Source organism: Hylobates moloch, unplaced genomic scaffold (assembly GCF_009828535.3).
Source record: "Hylobates moloch isolate HMO894 unplaced genomic scaffold, HMol_V3 SCAFFOLD_24, whole genome shotgun sequence".
NCBI lineage: Eukaryota > Metazoa > Chordata > Mammalia > Primates > Hylobatidae > Hylobates > Hylobates moloch.
Window position 1 is genome coordinate 25,412,868 of NW_026652299.1, and position 20,390 is coordinate 25,433,257.

A 20,390-nucleotide genomic window follows, 5' to 3' on the forward strand; every position below is an offset into this window, starting at 1 on the left:
CTCTCATGAAATAAGGAAGACTGAAGAATCTGCAACACCGGCAAAGGAACTAAAAGCACATAAACTTTAAAATTGCTTCTATTTGCTATTTTATCATTCACTCATTCACTTACTCAACTAACCAAATATTTATTGATTGTTTTATTTAACAGCCTACTGGGGATTTTGGTATATGTTAGAGTTCTGGCCACAGTTTACCATTACATTTATCTCTCTTTCTTACAGTTAAGTGTTGCCTTTTGCCTGTGAGTTTTCTTATATGCTTATTCTCTCTGCCTGAAATACCCGCCTCCAAACCTGGTGAACGTTTATTCATCCTTCAATTGTAACTTAAAACTCCCTTATTTCAGGAAGGTTTTTCTAGCACTCTTGAGTGAATTAAGGGTTTTTTCCCCATGGCTTTCTTATCATAATTAAATTAATTATTTTAATTAGTTTTCATTCCCATACCCTCACCTCAAGTCCCCTTCTCCAATATGATACCCATGACAATATTAATTTTAGGAGAATTTGCTATCATAAGGTTTTTTTAGTCTTGTATTTTTGGTCCTAGCAATGTTTCTGACACATAGTAGATACTCAATATATATTTATTGCATTTCTTACACTCGCAGAAGATTTATAGTGCTAATAATGTATGTATAGTATTTCTCTTCCAAGACATTGTTTCCAGAATCTTCTGAAGTGAGTGATGAGAGGACAAAACTTTCAAACACATAAATATGATTACTAAATGTTGCCTTTGTCCAAGAAATACTTAAAAATCATTTAGTTCACTTGTTAAGCATATCAGAAGTAGCAACAATTTTAAAAATACTTTTTTTGGTTAGTTTACATTTTAAAAATTGCAATAAAAATAAAACTGCAAGCAGGCAACCAAACACTGATATGAGACTGCAGACCAAAGTGTTCAAGTGTTTATTGTAATTAGAGGTTCCTTATTATGAATAGTATTTGAAGATACTTCAGTGCTTAGGTAAATATCAACAAATGTGAAATTATTGTACAAAATACATTACAGGACATATACATTTTGCTATATGTTGCAAATATATATATTTGCTAAGCCATCTAGTTAATTGACTGTATTTAAAATTTTGTCATCAGTATGCAGCTTGCTTACTAGAGAGTAAGTTGTATTGAATTTGAGAAAGTATACCGTAGATTTGTGACTTATTGACAGGCTTTCTTCCAGTGGAAAGTATGAGGGGAAAACAGGAAGTCCATTTAATTCAGACCAATAGAAGAAGTAGGTTTCAATGGAGACTTTGTGAACACTTTTTTTTTAATACTTTTTTTTCCTTTTTAAATCTTCTTGCATTTTTCTTCAGCAGGTGATTTCTGGTTTTATAGTTTGTTTGCTTTTTATTTCCAACTTTTATTTTAAGTTCAGGGATACATGTGAAGGTTTGTTACACAGGTAAATGTGTGCCATGGTTTGCTGCACAGATCATCCCATCACCTAGGTATTAAGCCTGGCATCCATTAGGTATTCTTGATGCTCTCCTTCCTCCCACCTCCCACCCTCTCACAGGTCTCACAGGTATTGTTCCCTCCCTTGTGTCCCTGTGTTCTCATCATCCAGCTCCCACTTACAAGTGAGAACATATGGTATTTGGTTTTCTGTTCTGTGTTAGTTTGCTGAGGATAATGGCTTCCAGCTCCATTCATGTCCTTGCAAAGGACTGCATAGTATTCCACGGTGCGTATGTACCACATTTTCCTAATCCAGTCTATCATTAATGGGCATTTAGGTTGATTCCGTGTCTTTGCTATTGTGAATAGTGCTGCGATGAACATAGGCATGCATGTATCTCTACAATAGAATGATTTATATTCCTTTGGGTATGTACCCAGTAATGGGATTGCTGGGTCAAATGGTATTTCTGCCTCTAGGTCTGTCTTCCACAGTGGTTGAACTAATTTACACTCCCACCAACAGTGTAAAACATTCCTTTTTCTCCACAACCTCACCAGCATCTGTTGTTTTTTGACTTTTTAATAGCCATTGTGACTGGTGTGAGATGGTATCTCATTGTGGTTTTGATTTGCATTTTTCTAATGATCAGTGATGTTAAGCTTTTTGGTTGGCCGCATGTATGTCTTCTTTTGAGAAGTGTCTGTTCATTTTCTTTGCCCACTTCTTAATGGAGTTGTTTGTTTTTTTCTTGTTAATTTGTTTAAGTTCTTTGTAGCTGCTGGATATTAGACCTTTGTCAGATGGATAGATTGCAGAAATCTCCCATTCTGTAGGTTGTTTACTCTGATAGGCTTTTTTTTTTTTTCGTGCAGAGCTCTTTAGTTTAATTAGATCCCATTTGTCAATTTTTGCTTTTGTTGCAATTGCTTTGGATATTTTCTTATATTTTAACCGCCCACCAGATCATAATTTTAAAAATTATTTTGAAAATTTTTTTTTCTCATTAATAAAACCCTAGAGGGTTTGAAAGTGTAAAATACAAAGTTAAAAACCCTTGTGCTTACACATTACTGGAATAAACTTGTGTATTCCCACACGTTCTCTGCATATGCAAGCATATATACACATATATGTATGTGTCTGTGTGTATGTGTGTATATGTATATATTATATATTCTTAGAGTTGGAGTCATGGAATACTTCCTGCTTTCTGTTACCTGCTACTTTTCCTCTTTTTGTATGCTTTCTGCATACAAAGAATCTTTTTGGTTCTTTTCAATGATTGCAGATATTCCATTGAATGCATGTGTTTTTCTATTGCAGTGAAGCAGAGATGTATTTATGCATATATATCTATTTCTCCAGCTGTAGTACTAATAGTATAGTGGCTAGCTCAAAGGGATTTACATTTTCAATTATCTTAGTCACACACTCCCATCTAAAAGGCTTGTGTAGATTTACACAATTTATGTTCTGTGCCAGTTTATGAATGTATCTGTTTCTTCTCCTTTCCCATGCTCATTACTCAGCTGCCTTCTAAAGTAAATAATCATGGGTTTTTACTACTTAATCAGATTAGCACAGTAAATGGTGGAAAAATAGCATTATTGATTGACAAGTTGGTTAAGAAGACATAAGCTTGCTGTTGTTTCTTTCATAGTTTTGGTGTTAAAATTTGCTGGTGTTTGAGGTAACTAATTTTAACTAGATTCAGGGTGACATTATCTGTAAGAAAAGATCCTGGGAACTTGAGGAGAATGAATCCATATTCATACCAGGTTAATTCATGGAAATATCTGCTCTCAACATTTAAGCAAACTAAGAATGAATTATAATTTGTTACAATTTACAACATATGATTTCAGTTATTCCTCTCATAGATTTTAATCTGTTCTGCAGCGGAGTAGAGTGAAACTCAGAAAGATAAGGAAGGTTGCCTAAGGTCACAGTTTATAAATGGTGGAACTTCTGTTTTGTTTTGTTTTTGATGAATTATATTGTATTTCTAATCTAAGGAAGCACGTGTGCATCAGGTCCTAGTATAAGGTCTACTAAATAACAGAGGCTCAATAAAAGTCTTAAAATTAATGAATTCTCTTTTGAGAGGAAATATTTTGAAGTCTTTAAAGGCATTAGTAGGGTTCAAGACTAAGAAAGAGACCACATGGCCTTATTACTTTGATTTTTACTAGGGAAAGTTGTAAGCATATAAAAGCAGAAAGAATTATAAAAATGAACTTCTGTATATCCAGCTTTATAACAGTTATTAACTCATGGCCAACCGTTTTCATGGTGGAAACCCACTCAACACAAGATGACAACTCAAAAAAAGCTATAGAAAACAGAAAAATTCAGGTGGACTCATGATACAATAAAATAGTTATTGAATGCCTACTATTGATAGACATGTGTAGAGTAGGGTTTTGGTTGTTTTGTTTTGTTTTGTTTTTCTTTTTCTTTTGAAGTAATTGTAGGTTCACAGGATGTTACAAATATAGTACAGAGAGGTCTCATTTACTGTTTACCCAGCTTCTCCCAGTGGCCCAGTGGTAACATCTTCTCTCTGTGGTACAATATTAAAGTCCCATTAATTGACATTGGTACCATCTACAGATCTTTTATAGGTATCAACAGGTTTTACATCTCTCGTTTGTTTGTGTGTGTGTGTGTATCTGCATGGATGTGTTACTTTTTACTTGTCTAGATTCATGTAACAATTATAATCAAAATACAGCATTAAGTATTATTATATATGATGTTAGCTGTGAGACTTCATAGATGTTCTTTATCACATTGAGGAAAGTTCTCTATTACTAACTTGCTAAAAGTTATCACGAACGAATGTTGCATTTTTAAAAATGATTGTCTGTCTATTGATATGATCATGTGACTTTTCACTAGCCTGTTAATATAGTGGATTACCACAAACAAATAAATTTTAAACAAACTAAATATGGTGGAATATGTGAGTTTTATTAGAATAGTCTGTCAAGAACTGGTATGAATTTTTCTTTAAATGTAATTTTTTTCTTTAAATTCACCAGGGAAACCATCTAGATCTGATTTTTTCTTTATGAAAAGTTGTTTCTAATTCAGTCTTATGATAGATATATTTAAAATTTGTATTTCTTCTTGAGTTAATACCTGTAGTTTGAGTCTTTCTAGCAATTTGTCCATTTCATCTACAGTGTCTATCAGCATACATTTGTTCATAATGTTCCTTAATATCTCTTTTTTCCCCTTGTAACTTCAGTATTAATGTACCTTCTTTGATTCCTGGTTTTAGTAACTTTTTACTCTTTTTTTATTCTTTCTCAGTCTACCTAAAGGTTTATTAGTTTTCCTGATCTTCTCAAAAAACTAACTTTCGGTTCTGTTGATTTTCTTTATTTTTTAATTCTCTATTTTATACATGTCTGCAGTAATCTTTCTTTGTGCTTTGGGTTTAGATTTGTATAGTGTCTTCAGGTAAAAGATTCTTTATATGAGATATTTTCTTTTGTTATGCAGTCATTTGTAGCTATAAATTTTTCTCCAATTTACCTGCATCCCGTCAAATGTGATATGTTGTTACCTTCATTTTCATTTATATCGAAGTATTTTCTAATTTCTCTTGTGATTTCTTCTTTGACCCATTGGTTATTTATGAGTGTGCTATTTAATATCGACATATTTGTGAATTTTCCAAATTTCTTTCTGTTACTGATTTCTAGTTTGATTCCATTTGTTGTTGGAGAATATGTTGTGTATTATTTCAGTTCCTTTAAATTTACTGAGGTTCATTTCATGGCCTACCATATGGTTTATTGTAGATAATATTTCATGTGCACTTGAGAAGAATGCCCATTCTGCTATTGTTGGATGGAGTGTTCTGTCTGACCTGTCAGTCAGGTCTCGTTAGTTTATGGCATTGTTCCAAGTCTTTTATTTCCTTACTGATCTCTGCCTTGTTGTTTAATATGTTATTGAAAGTTGAGTGTGGGAGTGTCCAACCATTATTGAATTGTCTGTTTTATAGGTACATATATTTTTATGTTTGTATCTTCTGATGGAACGACCTTTAGCATTATAAAATTTCCCTCTTTGTCTCTAGTAACATTTTTCTTTTAAAACTTTGTGTGATATTAGTATAGCTGTTCCACCTTCCTTACAGTATAACTTTTCTGAAAGAAAAGTGTGTCTTTCTTTGGCAGCATATACTTGTGTCTTATTATTATTATTTTTTTTTTACCAGTCTGACATCCTTGCCTTTTGATTGATTTTTGTTATGTCAGTTAATGTTATTATTGATATGGTTGGATTTATATTTGTACTATTTTACTTTTTGGTTTTTTTTTTTTGTTTCTCTTTTCCTCCTTTATTGCTTTCTTTTGCATTCAGTGCATATTTTCTTGTGTAACATTTGAATTCCTTTAATGGTTTTTTTCAATTTTTTTTTTTAACTAGTTGCTTTAAGACTTAACCAGATACATCTTAACTTATCAAAATACTTCAGGCTTATAATAACTTAATTACAGTGAGATATAGAAATGTTACTTTATATGGCTCAATTTCTTCTCTCCCCTTCTCGTGCTATTATTCTTATATATACATATATTACAAACCCAAAAATATACTCTGTAATTATTACTTTATGTGATTTATGTAATTCTATGTCTAGTAAGCTGAGAGAAGAGAGGAGAGCAAGTATGTATTTATAGAAATTGTATATTAGCCTTCTATTGATCATTTCCGGTGCTTTTCATTTCTTTCTATAGATTCAAGTTACCATCTGGTATCATTTCCATAGGCCAAAACAGCTTTGATTCCACTATAATTATATACATATACATATATATGTATACATATAAAAAACAATATATATAGAGTATATATATACACATATGGTTTTATACTATTTATACTATAATAAATCAGTTAAGAAAAAAAGGAGATACTCATATATATATATTTTTTCTTTCTTTTTTTTTTTTTTTTTTTTGAGACAGTTTTGCTCTTGTTGCCCAGTCTGGAATGCAATGGCGTGATCTCAGCTCACTGCAACTTCCGCCTCCCGGATTCAAGTGATTTTCCTGCCTCAGCCTCCTGAGTAGCTGGGATTACAGGCATACGCTACCACGCCCAGCTAATTTTGTATTTTTAGTAGAAATGGGATTTCTCCACATTGGTCAGGCTGGTCTCGAACTCCTGACCTCAGGTGATTCGTTGCCTCGGCCTCCCAAAGTGCTGGGATTACAGGTGTGAGCCACCGCGCCTGGCCGGAGATACTCTATTTTATAGTTACTCATTTACCTGTACCAGTGCTCTTTGGTTTTTCATGTAAATTCATATCACTGTCTGGGGTCACTTTTTTTCAGCCTGAAGAACTTCCTTTGGTATTTCTTGTAAGGTGGATCTGCTGGCAACAAATACTCTCGGTATTCATTTATGTGGAAGTGAATGTCTTTATTTTGCCTTCATCTTTTAAAGATGTGCTGAATATGAGATTCTTGGTTAGCGTTTTTGCCTCTTTCAGTGCTTTGAGTATGTCATCCAAGTGTCTTCTGGCTTCTGTCGTTTCTTATGGCAAGTCAGCTATTCATGTTTTTGGAGTTTCCTCGTACATGAGGAGTTGTCATTTTTTCTTTTGCTGCTTTTAAGATATTCTTTTGATTTTTTTTGGGCATTTTTACTCTAATGCTTCTTGGTATGGATCGTTTTTCATTTATTGTATTTATAGTTCATTCAGCTTTTTGCATGAGTAGATTAGTGTTTTTCATCAAATTTGGGAAGTTCACATCCACATTTCTTTTTTTTTTTCTCTCCTTTTTCTTTTTCTTTTTTTTTTTTTTTTGAGATGGAGTCTTGCTCTGTTGGGAGTGCAGTGGCTCGATCTCGGCTCACTGCAAGCTCCGCCTCCTGGGTTCACGCCATTCTCCCGCCTCAGCCTCCTGAGGAGCTGGGACTACAGGCGCCCACCACCACGCCCAGCAAATTTTTTGTATTTTTAATAGAGACGGGGTTTCACCGTGTTAGCCAGGATGGTCTCAATCTCCTGACCTCGTGGTCCACCTGCCTCAGCCTCCCAGAGTGCTGGGATTACAGGCATGAGCCACCGCGCCTGGCCCACATCCACATTTCTTTAAATAATTTCTTCTGTTTCCTTCTCTCCTCTCCTTCTGGTACTGTCATTATACATACATTGGTGGGCTTTTAATGGTGCTTGCATTTCTCTGAGGCTCTTAATTTATCTTCTTCTTTTTATTTTTTTCTTTTGAGACGGAGTCTCGCTCTGTCACCTAGGCTGGATTGCAGTGATGCAATCTCGGCTCACTGCCACCTCTGCCTCCTGGGTTCAAGCAACTCTCCTGTCTCAGCCTCCTGAGTAGCTGGGATTACAGACACATGCCAACACGCCTGGCTAGTTTTTGTATTTTTAGTAGAGACAGGGTTTCACCATGTTGGTCAGGCTGGTCTCAAACTTCTGACCTCGTGATCCACCCACCTTGGCCTCCCAAAGTGCTGGGATTACAGGCGTGAGCCACCACACCTGGCCTCTTCATTCTTTTTTCTCTGTATTATTTGGATTATATAAGCTGTTGATCTGCTTTTAAGTTTGCTGATTATCTTTTTTCAGTTCAGATCTACTGGTGAACCCCTTAAATATATTTTTCATGATAGGTATTTTTATGAAAAACCATTTGATATTGTTTTATAATTTCTATCTCTTTATATTTTGTATCTGAGATATTGTCATCATACCTTTCATTACCTCTTTAAGGATGGTCTCCTTTAGTTCTGTGGATATATTTATAATGACTGCTTTGAAGTATTGTTCAATCTGACATGTAGGCCCTCTCACGAGCAGTTCCTGTTACCTGCTATTTTTCTCCTGTTTCTCTTACATGTTTCTGTTTGTTCTCCTGTGTTATGTTTTTGTTTAAACTTGACATTTTACTTTATTTTATATGTTTTTGAGATAGGGTGTTGCTTTGTCACCCAGGCTGAAGTGCAGTGGTTGTGATCATGGTTCACCGCAGCCTCAACCTCCCAGACTCAATTGATCTTCCCCCTCAGCCTCCCGAGTAGCTGGGATTATAGGCACACAGAAACACATCTGGCTAATTTTTGTACTGTTTTTGCAGAGATGGGGTTTCGCCTTGTTGCCCAGGCTGATCTCGAACTCCTGGGCTCAAGCAATCCACCCACCTCAGCCATCCCAAAGTGTTGGTATTAGAGGTGTGAGCCACCGTGTCCAAGCAAACTGGACATTTTAGATTGTGTATTGTAACTATTGATAATATATTGACCCCTCCCTTCCAAGGCTTGTCGTTACTGTTTGCTTGTTTTTCAGTGATTTGATTGAACTATTTTAGCCTCTGATACCTTCTCACAGTGCACAGCATTAGGCATTCTCACAGTCACCCTGGGATGACAGTGGTTTATCAGGGCTCTGTTTGACTCCTCTGATTTCTGTTAGGTTAACTGCCTGTGTCAGTTTCATATGCAGCTGTTAAGTTTCAATAATTATTGTCTAATTTCTACATTTTTTTCATCAATGTATAAATAGAGCATAAATTGTTCCACAGTCTTGATCAAGTTAAATCTAAGCCCCTTTGCAGGGATAGTTTTTGAGGCCAATCTTTGATGTTTGTTCTGACTCTAGGAGGGTTCTTACCTTATTTGTCTTACCTGCTTATCATATTTCCCTGGTTATCTCTGGTAAACTAGCTGACCTATGTTGTTTTCAAGAGCACTCTTAGGCTGAAACTTCTCTATACTCGCTACCAAATAAAGTCAGTTTCTTTGGGTAGAGCTTTAAAGTATTCTGTTCTTGTGGCCTCTCTCCCTTTAACACAGCTTCTCCACTGCTCTGGAGCTGGGGTGGGGACAGTGTTCGGCTTCTCTTGGAGTGAAACTCCTGCCTTACAAGCAGGGGTCTTGTAGGGGCAGTGTCCTTTACTTGATTTGCCTCTCCCTACATGGAATTTCTGCCCTATGAGTGAGCTGAGGCAAGGGTGATTAGGGCTCAGTATTCTGGACCATCTGTGTCTGAGGCAGAGTCTTGCCCTGTAAGCTTTGGGTGGAGGAAGGTTGCTTTTGATTCTTTGACACACCATTCTGGAATTTAAATTGTGATAATGTTGCTGGGAAGCATGAGAAATGCTGGTGGTCTGCCTCTCCTATATCCCTTGACTAGGATCTGGGGGAAAAGGGATTTGCATCTTCCTGGCCACATTTTCCCAGAGTGGAACACTGGCCGGGGCAGAAGGAGGGAGTGGGTTGTGGCTCAAGTGCCACAAGGTCTTGCTGATCTTACTGGGATTTAGTAGACTTTGCGGAATAAATGCTGTTTTCTTTGTTGCTTTCTTTTAGGTGAATTCTCCAAGACTAAATTCTTGCTTTTTGTTTTTGTTTTATAATTTTCTCTAATAGTAGTTGTTATGCTCAGGAGCAGATCTATAGCGTTCCTTTCTGTACATTATCACTTGATTGATTTTTAAGCACTGAGTCAGCCTTGCATCTGTGGTAAAACCCCATTTGGTCATATGTATAATCCTTTTGAGATATTGCTCAGTTCCCTTGCTACTATTAATATTTTTTGAGGATTTTTGCATCTGTGTTCATGAGAAACGTTAGTCTGTAGTTTTCTCTTTTATACTGTCTTTTTCTGTTTAAGTATCAGGCCAATGCTGGTTTCATAGAGTGATTTGGGAAGTTCCATCCTCCACTATTTTCTGGAGGAAGATTGTGTAGAATTATTCTTAATTCTCATCTAAATGATTTGTGTTTTGTAGACTTCTCCAGTGAAATCAGGCCCAGGAGATTTGTTTTTTGGGGAGGTTTGCTTTGAAACTGTTGTTACCGGTGGAAGGCATCCCAAGTTACCGGCAGTGAATCCTTACAGGTCTGCAGCAATCTTAATTCTTGCCTCCTTATAAGAAAGAATTCCACTGAGGGGCATATGGCAGAAAAAGAGACTGAGGCAAGTTTCAGCAGGAGTGGACGTTTATTAAAAAGCTTTAGAGCAGGAAAGAAAGGAAAGTGCACTTGGAAGAGACCCAAGTGGGCACCAAGAAGGTCAAGTGCCACATTTAACTGTGATCCTAGGACTTTATAGGACTTCTGGCATCTTGGAACCCTTCCCCATGATTCTTTCCTTAGGGTGGGCTGTCCACATGCACAGTGCCCTTCTTACCCTTTGGAAGTGAGCACATGCAGTGTGTTTAGGAAGGTTTACCCATGCCCATCTGAGGCTTTCTTCCCTTTTCCAGTGGTGTACCCTCGGAAAGCCAGGCTCTGCTATTTTGTCTCTTAATGCACATGCCTGGGTTCCCTCACCCAACATCTGAGATTTTATTGGAAGCCCTTTTTGCTTCTCCCTGGCGCCTGCATTCAGTTAACACTTTGTAATGTTAACAGCTGTAGATTGTCAGGAGATTGTCTCTCCCTGCCTCCGGCTGCTGAATTATCTTTAGAGAGGCACTGCGATAATTGTGGAACCATCACCTGATCACCTGACATTCCTGGTGGGTTGGGGAGAGCTCTCTCCTGCCTGGCTAACTACCTGTAACACTATGATTTCAATTTTTAAAATTATTGTGTGTCTTTTACAATGATCTGTTTCTTATAAGGTGAATTTTAGTAGGTTTTGGTCTGTGAGGAATTTGTCTGTTTCATCCAAGTTCTCAAATTTATGCTTATAGATTCCTTTCTCCTATTTTGTTACCTTGTAAATGTTTTTGGAGTGTGTAGTTACATCCTCAGCTTTGTTGGGACAACTAAATTCCTCTTCAGAGACTCAACTTCCTGGTCTTAAGTTGTAAATCAACCCTACCTCCTTTTTCCCGCTTCTCCTTGTCTTGCAAATTGCACGTTTACCCTATTTGGGAAAAAAATTTAGGTCTAAGCCAACAGGGATCAGCTTAGATTGTGCGGTCCAACCCCAGCCAACAGGGGAAGGACACAGAAACAGGAGCTGTGTTAGGGTTAAAAACCCCTTCCTTCCTTTGTTCAGTGTGCTGTTGCAATTGTAACAGGTGCAGGCAGCACCCTTCCACTGAAGTAAAAGTGCCTTGCTGAGAAATTTTCTGTTTAAGTGTGGGTTTCTTTTGGCTACGCCGAGCACTTGTTTCCAACAGCTTCAATTCTGTAAAGGTTGATTTGTGTCTTTTTTTCCCCTTTTTATTTTAGTCTTGTTTGAGGTTTGTTAATTTCATTGATCTTTTCAAATGACCAGATTTTTGTTTTACCAATTTTGTGTATTTTTTTGTTTTCAAATACTTAGATTTCTGCTCTTTCCTGTATTCTCTAATTTTGGTTTATTTTCTCTTTTTCTAATTTTCTTTAGGTAGGAGCTTAGACTTGATTTGAGACCTTCCCTTTTTTTAATGTAACATTTAGGTTTATAAATTTTCCTCTCAGCTCTGCTTTGGCCATATTCCACAAGTTTTGATATGTTGAGTTTTCTTTCAGTTCAGTGTTTTTTTTGTTTCGTTTTCCTCCAGAGTCCTCTTTGTCCTGTGGGTTATTTAGAAGTTGTTTAATTTCCAAATTTTTCCTATCTTTCTCTCACTGCGTTCTATTTTGATTTCATTATAGTCACAGAACACACTATGTGATTTCAGTTATTCTGAATTTAGTAAGGTTTGTTTTATGACCCAGGATATAGCCCGTCTTGTGAATGTTGATGGATGCTTGAAGAGAACATATATTCTGCTGTTGTCGAGTAGAGTGCCCTAGAAATGTCAGTCAATCCTATTAGTTAATATGTTGTTGGGTTCTTTTATATCCATGCTGATTTTCTTTTTTTACCTCTTTGCTGATTAATCTAGCAGTTGCTGAGAGAGGGATGTTGACATCCCTAGTTATATTTGTCCCTTTTCTATGGCCTAAGTTGTTTCCTGCCATTTTATTACTAGTTTTATTACTTTATTATTTGTTTCCTTATTTTCTGTTTGTTCTGCTTTTCATTTCTGTTTTACTTTTTCTGCTTTTCTTAGATTTGTGGCATTTTCTAGAATTTCATTTTTGTTTTTATAGTGTCTTTGAGAGTATCTCTTTGGGTAGCTTTTTTAGGTGATTCTTGCTATTATAATTTACATTAAAAATTTTTTATGCTATATCATTTAACAACATTTTACCACTCTGAGTACATATAAAAACCTTATCTACTTTTAGAGACCTTTACCTTCCCCCTTTATAATTATAGTAGTATTGTGTTTTCCCCAATATAATATAACTGTGTTAAGTATTTTTCTATATACATTAGGAGCACATCAAATAGGTATAATTTTTGCTTTAGCCTTTAAACATTTATTCTTAAAGAGAAGAATAGGCTTTTATATTTACTTCCATTTCTCCCATTTCATTACTCTTTCTTCTTTTCTGTCGTTCCAAGTTTCTTCATGTTATTTACTTTCTGGTTGGAGAACTTCTGATAGGGCTCTGATGACTAGAGGAACACGAGGGTCCTTTGTCTCAGACCGATTAGATAAACAACACGGACACATGTGGCGTGGTTTCAAGGTTTCAATGAGTGGAAAGTTTAATAAGAAAGAAGGAAAAGTCTCCCCTGTAGAGAGACAGAGGGAGGGGGCCTCCGAACGAAGAGGAAAACCCTGAGTGCACCAGAAAACAGTCCGTTATATTAGGAGGCTGGAGGAGGTGGTGTCTGATTTGCATAGGGCTCAGGGCATTGGTTTGACCAAGTGTGTCGTTCACATAGCGAAAAACCTGGCTGTCCCACCCTGGCCTTTTAGTATGCAAATGCAGGTCTCCATGATGTCCTGCACATGCAGAGTCATCTGGAGGCAGCTATGACACTTGGCACACATGGTGATGAGGAGGAGACGGAGGAATTACCATGGTGAATGGACCCAGTTTCTAATCACCAGCATTTGCATATCAAAGCTTGCTGGCCTGGCTTTTCAAGCTGCTTTTCTATTAGAAAAGAAATGTTTCAGGAGCTACCTTTATTAAAAGAAAAAAAAACCTTACTGAGGACTCCTTACCCTCTCTATCTGCCTGAAATAATTTCTTAATAACTCCTGTAATATTCCCCCCTGCGGAGATGTCACCATAACTGCTGTTAGAGGGTTTTGGGCGACGACTCTTTCTGGCCACTTCCTGCTGAAAAGGGGCGTCAAGTGGGGAAGAGCAGCTAGGGTTCCTCCTGGAGTCAATCTAAGGGTCCTCGGAAGAATGGCCTGCCCATGCATGGTTTGCTTTGCAGCACCATTTTGAGTTTGATTGCTTCTAGGCAAGAGAAAACAATTTGAGTTATAGTATTGCATATACAAGGTGCAAATATGAATACAAGACGTATAAGCAAGAGGGGGCTTAATAAAAGAGCTAACCAATTCTGTAAAGATGATTGGAATTCATTAAAGAGGGATTGTAGCCACCCGGGCTGAAGCCTGCATTTTTTCTTAGCCTGTCAATTATTTTGATTTGATCTTTAAGTACCTGTAGGTTTTCCTCTACCTGACTAGAGGTGTTAATCCAGAAACAGCAGGTTTCATTTAAAAGTGCACAGGTACCTCCTACTTCAGCTATAAGGACATCTAAGGCCTGTCTATTTTGTGCTACTACTGAGGCTAAAAAGTCTGTAGATTGCTGTTGTGCCTCTATGGCACTTACAGTTGCTTTCCATCCTTGTTGTATCGTAATGGAAATATTAAGTACTGATCTTTTCAAGGAGAGGGGTGCCTGTAAACCAGAATAGACCTCTGTCTATAGAATTTCTCATCCATGGTTTTTCTAAGATGATGTTATTATGTGCATGCCCTCCCCAGTCTACCCTTTCAGTTAAATCTCCATACAAAGGCATAGAAATGATAGATCTCTTTGTCTGGCATATACAAGATAATGCAGTTTCCAGAAAAGACCCTAAGTTAGAGATGTCCCCAGATGATGCTGCTGTCTCGGTAGAATTTTAAAATAACAAGTTGGGAACTATTGCTACTATAGCACAAGTTCCCTTACAAGGCCTTGGGAGGATTAAGTTTATCCAGGAGCCTCAAAGAAAATATAGCCCTGTTCCTTGAAGGGACGCCTCTAAGTTGTGGCTTGTGAGAGACATCGGCAGATTTTTCTCGTATCTTAGAAGTTTCCCTTCTTTACATATAATAGGGGCCTCCTTGGGATAAGGATATCCATGTTTAGGATAGTCATTTATGATGCTGTTTGGAATTTGACATGCCAAGTGAGAAGGATCCACCTGACAAATGGAGTCTGGAAAAACTAGAGACGTAATATGCCCTGGCCAATATCTCAGATGATCCTGTGGCAAGGGCTGTTAGTCCAGATGTCTCCAGTTCCCCCACAGATTTGTAAGCTGCTACTATGAGCAAGCATCATACAAGGGTCTGGAATTCCATGGGGGAATGTTTGGAAAGGCTCATGTGTTATTTTACTTATTTATTTATTTTTTTGAGACGGAGTCTCTCTTTGTCGCCCAGGCTGGAGTGCAGGGGCACGATCTCAGCTTACTGCAAAGCTCCGCCTCCCAGGTTCACACCATTCTCCTGCCTCAGCCTCCCAAGTAGCTGGGACTACAGGCACCCACCACCGCACCCAGCTAATTTTTTGTATTTTTAGTGGAGATGGGGTTTTACCGTGTTAGCCAGGATGGTCTCGATCTCCTGACCTCGTGATCTGCCCACCTCAGCCTCCCAAAGTGCTAGGATTACAGGTATGAGCCACCGCACCCAGCCCGTGTTATTCTTTACATTATAGTCAACATGGTGACTTAGAGCATATCACTCCCATCGGGACTTTCAACCAGAAGGAGTGGCTAGATTCTGAAAGCCCCCCGTTAGGGCTTCTCATCCTTTTAGATCGTTCCTGTTGCGTTTTCCTCCCCACATCTTTAACTATCAGCAATTACAAGTGTAATGTTACAGTATCTGAGATCTCCCAAGTATGGTCCTTCCCTACTGCTTTTAAAGCAGAGGGAGCCGTTTGCTATTACCCGATCAACTTTTACCAGCCTGAGGGTGTGAAATTTATCTTTGGGGAGAGTGTTCTTTGGCACTGGGGGAAGAGTGTTCTCCTGAGAGGAGTTAGTTACCCAGTTAAAAGTGCCCCCATACTATGTCCCATTTATGCCTCATAAATCTTTAAGGGTTAAAGGTAAAGCTAACAAAGAGAATCCTACGATGGTGAGTTGTGGGTCATTGAAGGGTTCCTTAGTGTCATTAAACTGAGCAAACCACTTAGGACAGACCCAACAATTAGTCTTGTTGTCCAAATGGGCCATGGCTGATACTGCAAGAGCTAAAGGATGTGACGTATTACTAAGTCTGATAAGAAGTCCTAACAGACTTATTGGTAGTAAAACGCTCATGTTTACTTCCTGTTAGTAACTGTTATTCCTACTAGGAGGATAATAATTAAGCAAAATGCTATAGTAATTGAGATTCTCTGTCCAATATTGTACCCTGAGGGTGCTACAGTCTATAATCCTCCTGCAAATAGTAGAGTGTAGCAATTCCTGCAGGTGTGGCTTGGTAAATAATTTCCATCAAAAAGAAATTCTAATATTTGGCAATGAATCTCAAAAGGAGAGGTAGACACGGCAAAAAGTATTTGGTGAGGTAAGGGTGAGACTGAGTAAAATGAGTAGTTCTTAACTCAGTTACTTTTGTGACTTTCAGCTTAAGATCTCCTATTTCTTTTTTATTTATATTTTTTAAATTTTTTTTATTTTGAGACAGAGTCTTACTCTGTCACCCAGGCTGGAGTGCAGTGGCGTGATCTTGGCTCACTGCAACCTCTGCCTCCCGGGTTCAAGCAGTTCTCCTGCCTCAGTCTTCTGAGTAGCTGGGACTACAGGCACGTGCCACCATGCCCAGCTAATTTTGTTGTATTTTTTAGTAGAGACGGGGTTTCACAATATTGGCCAGGCTGGTCTCGAACACCTGACCTCGTTATCCACCCACCTCGGCCTCCCAAAGTGCTGGGATTACAGGCGTGAGCCACCACGCCTGGCCAAGATCTCCTATTTCTTCACATTGATATTCAGGACATTCTTCTGGGCTGTTGGGTTGCTCCCTCAGTTCTTCAGACTTTGACTCAAGTCTGATGTATCCAGGAGTAACTTTTATTCCTGTAACTTTTATTGCCTAGGGGATTAGAAGAAGAACAGTGTTAGGCCCTTCCCAGCTTGGGTTTAGGGAGGGAGGGAGAGAGAGAAGGGAGAGCCTTTACCAGTACCAAATTGCCCGGGTTAAATAGAGGTGGCCCTATTTCCTGGGATTGGGCTTTTGCTAATTGTGCTAATTCCTGTTGGAAGTGAGCCAAAGAGGTTATATGCTTAACTAGCTTAGAGGTTTCTTGATCTAATAGAAAATCACTGGTAAGGCAAGGCCATCTGTACAGCATCTCAAAAGGGCTAAGGCCTAATTTTGAAGGGGTTTCTTATTTGTATTAAGGCCATAGGAAGAAGAGTGACCCAAGGAAGGTGAGTTTCTCGGGATAATTTTCTGAGGTGTCCCTTGATAATATCATTCATTTTCTCTACTTTTCCTGAGGATTGGGTCTCCAAGCACAGTGGAGATGATATTCTATGCCTAAGGCTTTTGAGACCCCTGTGTGACAGCTGCCTTAAATGAGAGCCCATTGTCACTTTGAAGGTACCTACATGGACCAAAACGGGGAGTTATTTCATTAACTAACACTTTTATTACCTCAGAGGCTTTTTCTGTATGGCATGGAAATGCTTCTACCCAGTTACTGAAGTATCTACCCATACCAGCAGGTATTGAATGCCTTTTGTTTTTGGCATATGGGTGAAGTCTATCTGCCAGTCTTCCTCTGGATAACTTCCTGTTCTTTGGGTTTGAGGAGGGAGTTGCCTGTTCAGGGAATTATTTTTAAGACAGACTTCACAAGCATTAACAACTTGCTTGATTGTTTTTAGTAAGTTCTCTCGTGAAAACAATCTCTGGCACATTGATAAGTTTTATCCTTTCCCAAGTGAAAAGCTTGGTGAAAAATTTTAAGGGCTTTCTTTTGGCTGGAGGCTAGAAAGTGGAGTTTGCCATCCTCTAACTGTAGCCATCCTGAGGGCTGAAAAGTATCCTCGAGAAGTGGCCCATTCTATTTCTGTAGGGGAGCACTGAGGTTTAATTTCTTTTATGGAGCCTTCCCAGATTAGAGGGGTTTGAAGTGTGTTAATATCTTGAGGCTTCTTTGCTGCTGACATAGCTGCCTAATCAGCTAATCTATTTCCTTGGCTACCTCATCTCTTCCCTTTTGATGTCCCCTACAATGCATCACTGCTATTTCTCATGGAAGGAAAACTGAGGTAATAGCCTGTTAATTTTCTGGTGATATTTTTTAGGACATCCATTGGTAATAAGAAAATGCCTTTCCTTTCAAATGACAGCATGAGCATGGAGATGGCAGCATGAGCATGGAGAACCAGGAAAGCATACTTGGAGTCAGTGTAAATGTTAACTACCTTTCCTTTGTTTAATTCAGTTGCTCTTGTAAGAGCTGTTAGCTCAGCTAATTGAGTGCTTGTGCCTGGAGGGAAATATGCACTTTCAATGATGTCATTTAGAGTGACTACTGGTATCCTGCCCGACTGATCCCTTTTTCTACAAAAGAGCTCCCATTTGTGAAGAGGGTCCAGTCCTGGTTCTCTAGGGGAGTTTCCCTGAGGTCTTCCCTGGCTGCATAGGTCTGTACTATGACTTGTTCACAGTTATGCTCAGGTTCCCTCGTTTCCTTGGGGAGGAAGGCGGCTGTGTTTAGGCGAGAACAGGTCTTTAATTGGATGCTGGAATCCTCCAATAGCAGGGCATCATATTTAAGGGGCTGGCTATCTGTTAGCCGAAGTCTCCCCCTAGAGTACTGTAGTCCTGCCATGTTATATGGAGTGTAAACAGTTAAATCATTTCTTAGGGTTAATTTGGAGGCTTCTGGAACCAGCAGAGCCACTGAGGCAATGGCCTGAAGACATGCTGGCCATCCTTTAGCCATCAAATCAAGTTCGTTGCTTAGGTAACCCACTGGCTGTTGAGCTGGTCCTGAGGCCTGTGTTAAAACTCCTACAGCCATTCTCTTCCTTTCTGATACATACAGATTGAAGGCCTTCCCTACAGGAAGGCTGAGAGCTGGTGCCTTAAGCAAGTCTTGTTTTAGCTGGTCAGAGGCCTTTAGAGCTTCAGATTCCCAAATTAAAAGATGAGTTTTAGCTCCCTGAGTTTCTTTTCTTTTTTCTTTCTTTCTTTTTAGTTTTTTTTTTTTTTTTTTTTTTTTTGAGATGGAATCTCGCTCTGTCACCCGGGCTGGAGTTCAGTGGCGTGATCTTGGCTCACTGCAACCTCTGCCTTCCGGGTTCAAGGAATTCTCTCTCAGCCTCCCAAGTAGCTGCTTTTCAAGCTGCTTTTCTATTAGAAAAGAAATGTACAGGGCACGGTGGCTCATGCCTGTAATCCCAGCACTTTGGGAGGCCAAGGCGGGCAGATTGCCTGAGGTCAGGAGTTCCAGACCAGTCTGGCCAACATGGTGAAACCCTGTCTCTACTAAAAACACAAAAAAAATTAGCCAGGCCTGGTCGCGTGTGCCTGTAATCCCAGCTACTGGGGAGGCTGAGGCAGGGGAATTGCTTGAACCAGTGAGGTGGAGGTTGCAGTGAGCCGAGATCACACCACTGCACTCCAGCCTGGGTGACAGAGTGAGACTCCGTCTCAAAAAAAACAGAAAAGAAATGTTTCAGGAGCTGCCTTTACTAAAAGAAAAAAAAAACCTTACCGAGGACTCCTTACCCTAACTGCCTAAAATAATTTCTTAATAACTCCTGTAATATTTCCTAGAGCATTGTTTTAGGGATGATCTGTTGGTGATAATTTCCTTAAATTTTTCTGAGAATATTATTATTTACTCTTCATTCCTAATGAGTATTTTCTGTTGACATAGAATTCTGGATTGACAGGCTTGGGATTTATTTGTTTGTTTGTTTAGCACTTGAAGTTTTTTTGTACATTTCCTGATATGGTTTGGATGTTTGTTCCCTCCAAATCTCATGCTGAAATGTGATTCCCAGTGTTGGAGGTAGAGCCCAGTAGAAGGCAATTAGATCATGGGAGCAGATCCCTCATAAATGGCTTATGACCATGCCCTTGGTGATATGTGAGTTCTTGCTCAGTTAGTTAACCTGAGATCTGGTTGATTCTGAGACCTCCCACCCTGGCTCTTTTACTCCTGCTCTTGCCATGTGATGTGCCTGATTCCACTTTGCCTTCTGCCATGATTGTAAGCTTCCTGAGGCCCTCAACAGAAGCTGAACAGATGTTTGTGCTATGTATACAGCCTGCAGAACCATGAGCCAATTAAACTCCTTTTCTTTATGCATTACCCAGTCTCAAATATTTATTTACAGTGATGCAAGAACAGCCTAACACATTTCCTTTTGGCCTTCTTGGTTGCAGATGAGAAATTCATTCTAATTTGAATTGTCATTGCCTACTGGTAATTTCTCTCTTTTTTAGTTGCTTTCAAGATGTTTACTTTGTGTTTAGTTTTTAGTATTTTGATTATGATGTGTTAAAAGGTAGATTTATTTTGATTCATTTTGTTTGGGGTTCACTTGGATTCTTGAGTCTGTGTTTTTGTTTTTGCCAAATTTGTAAAAATTTTATTTTAGAAACAAAATACTCAAATGTTTTATTATTTTATCATCTTAGAAACTCTTTCTCATCTCTTAAATACTGGAGTGAAATGAATGTTACCTCATTTTTTCTTGTCCCACAGGTTGCTGACAGTCTGGTTGTTGTCATCTTTTTATTTTTTCAGTCTGTTTTTTCTGTTTTTCTTTTTCTTTTTCTTTTTTCTTTTTTTTTTTGAGATGGAGTCTTGCTCTGTTGCCCAGGCTGGAGTACAGTGGTGCCATCTCCGCCTCCCAGGTTCAAGCAATTCTCCTGCCTCAGCCTCCTGGGTAGCTGGGACTACAGGAACGTGCCATCACGCCTGGCTAATT

At 38.6% G+C, this 20,390-nt stretch overlaps 1 protein-coding gene across 6 annotated transcripts in view; it reads left to right on the forward strand.

Annotated features, from left to right (window-relative positions):
- Window positions 1–20,390, forward strand: part of PTPN4 (protein tyrosine phosphatase non-receptor type 4) — a 224,592-nt gene that overhangs the window by 84,720 nt on the left and 119,482 nt on the right. The window lies entirely within an intron of this gene.